The following is a 3250-nucleotide window of genomic DNA, read 5'->3' as shown; positions in this document are numbered from 1 at the left end:
AAAGCAAAAGCAACTTAAAATCTAAAGAATAACAATGATATAATTAAAAAGACAACTTTTCTTGATATACATTTATTTAAACAAACTCAAGTCTATACTACTTGGCATAATAAAAAGCAATAATAACTTTTGTAACTTTCATTTTGTTTAGATAGGTACATTTCTATGCTGAGTCATAACCATATTAAACATTATTATCTAGTAGTGTTCTTTAAATAGCCTTTAATTAGTTTTAATTTAGAGAAAGAATGTTACACTAGTACTACAATGACAGGAATAGTTAAAACTTAATTTGTATCACAGTTTCAGAAAAAAATTCAATCCTATTCAATCCTATTCAAGTATCATGATAAAATAGTTATTTTTTGAGAGAATTTAGATGTTTTCAGCTTTGTTTATATTAAACAGTGATTGCACTGAAAATGATTAAGAAATGTTTTAAAATACTATACGCACCTTTTACCTGTTCTTTAATTTTTAAGAAGTTATACATGTTTGTTATCTAAAGATTCAAATATTTTAGAAGTGTACAAAGTTAAATGTGAAAGTCTCTCTTTAGAGGTTCCCATATCTACCCAACCCAACAGCTTTCCTGGGAGTAAGCATCCTTAACAGTTTAAAGTTAATTATTCAGAATGTTTCCTACTAGCATGAGTTTTGTTTGTTTTCTTCTACATGAACAAGGATCATACTATCCATTGAGTCCTGCAAATTACTTCAGACACTTCTCAGTAAATGATGGCCATCTTTTCTTGTTACAACACCTGTATATATTTTTAAATAGCTAGGTAATATTCCATGACATACCTGCACTCTAATTGTTAACCATCCCTTTATCAATGGCTAGTTTTTGCTTTGTCTTTTTTCCCCTATTACAATGCTACAATTAACATGTCTCTGAGTAATACTTGTGTGCATTGTCTGATTATTTCTTGGAAAAATAGTATACATTTTTTTTTTCTAAATTGCTAGAAACTAACAAACTGTCCATCAGAAAGGCAATTTGCATTTCCATCAACAGATAATACTGTTAATCATTTCCTCGTGCCCTTAACAACACTGGATAGTATCATATTTTTAATCTTTAAAAATCTGGTGGGAGAAAAACAGAAACAATCATAAATTCAGAGAACAAATTCATGGTTGCCAGAGGGGAGAGATTCAGGGGATGGGTGAAATAAATGAAGGGGATTAAGAGGTACAAACTTCCAGTTATAAAATAAATAGTCATGAGAATGAAAAATACCACAAAGACAACAAAGTCAATATTATTGTAATAACATTGTATGGTGACAGATGGTAAGTACACTCATAATAATGAGCACACCATAACGTCAAATCACCGTGTTGTACACCTTAAGCTAATATAACATTTATGTGAACTGTACTTGATTTTTTTAAAGATTTATTTATTTATTTATTTTAGAGAAGGAGCATGAGTTGGGGGGGGAGAAGGGAGAGGGAGAGAGAGTGAGAGAGAAGCAGACACCCCGCTGAACACAGAGCTGGACACTGGGCTCAATCTCTTGACTCTGAGATCATCACCTGAGCCTACATTAAGAGTCAGGCGCTTAATGACCGAGCCACCCAGGCAACCCTCTACTAAATTAAAAAAAAAAAAAAAAAAAAACTAGTGAAGAGAAAAAAGGAGAATATAAAAATATAGAATATGGCAAAAGTCAAACAAAGCTAAAGCATTTTTATTAACAAATATGGAATATGTACATGCAGAGACATACCCATAAAAATAATATAAATAATTCAATGAGAAAATAAATGATATAAACTGGATATTCCCAAAAGAAATATTAATGGCCAGTAAACAAAATGAAAAAGGTGTTCAAGTGTATTCATACTTAAATGCATGTAAAAAGTGTATTTTGTGTTTTAGCCCGGCAAAATGTAAGCTGGATAACATCAAGCAATGGTGAAATCATAGGGATATCTGCTCTTTCATTGTGGATGGGTATGTGAAGTAAAAGAACTTTTCTTGGGGGTGAAATTGGTCAGTATTGATTAAAAATCCAATTACAGGCATCCTATGGCTCAATGCCTAACTTCTCAGAAAATATTCTGATATTAGTCAAGTTCACAAAATGCAATTATTATTCAAGCTATTAAAATGCAGTAAATCAATGTTAGATGACATGAAAATATGTCAATGGTAAGTGAGAAACTCAAGTTATACGCGTAGCATAATCTTGTTTTTCCTAAAATACTGCACTGCAGTTTTAAAAATACTTGTCTCTGGCTATGGAATAGGAGAAGTGGGTAGGTTACCAATTTTGCCCTCTGTTATTTTTAATGTGTCCTGATTATAGATGCTTTTTGCTTTTTTATATTTTTTCAAATTAAATATATAATTAGCATAAACACATAGAAAATAATAGAAGAATAAAAGTAGAACAATAAAAAATAGATATAACATCTATTTTATTCTTATGCTACATGACTGCAAAATTATGTTTTGATGTATAAATTCAAAATGAAATATTTATAAAAAATTATTATCTTCAAGGAATGCCACTCTTAGATATATACCCAAGAAAAATGAAAATGTATGCCTGCAAAAAACATGTATACACATGTTCATAGCAGCATTATTCATAATGCCAAAACATGGTAATAACCTGGACTTCCACAAACTGGTAAATGCATGATTAAAATGTGGTATAATTATACAATGAAATATTACTGTAATAAAAAGAAATGAAGTAGCAACACACAGTATAACCTAAATCAGCCTTGAAAACACTATATTCAAATAAAAATGGCAGTCACAAAAGAACACATATCATATAATTCAATTTATATGAAATGTCTAGAACAAGTCAATATAGAGACAGAAGGCAGACTGCTGGTTGCCTAGGCTTTGGCTAGGAGGGGTAAGACAAGAAGTTACTACTAATGGGTATGGGGTTTCTTTTGGAGGAGATGAAATTGTTCTACAATTAGGTCATGCTGATGGCTGTACCACTGTGAATATACTAGAACCACTGAATTCCACACTTTAAGTAGGTGAACTTTATGGTATGTGATTGATTTTAAAAATTAAAAAAATGGTGGGAGAAAACAGTATTCAGTTGTTTTTAGTGGGGAGTCTGCTTCTCCCTCTTACCCTTCCCCTCTCATGTGCTCACTCTCTATCATTCTCTCTCTCTCTCAATAAATAAATAAAAATCTTTAAAAATAAAATAAGATAAAATTGGACATACATCAGCATGTTTCGTATTTCTTTTAGTTAGTTGTG

This window comes from Mirounga leonina, unplaced genomic scaffold (genome assembly GCF_011800145.1).
Source record: "Mirounga leonina isolate KUSES-001 unplaced genomic scaffold, KU_Mleo_1.0 Mir_170, whole genome shotgun sequence".
NCBI classification, from domain to species: domain Eukaryota; kingdom Metazoa; phylum Chordata; class Mammalia; order Carnivora; family Phocidae; genus Mirounga; species Mirounga leonina.
This window is presented reverse-complemented; position numbering follows the sequence as displayed.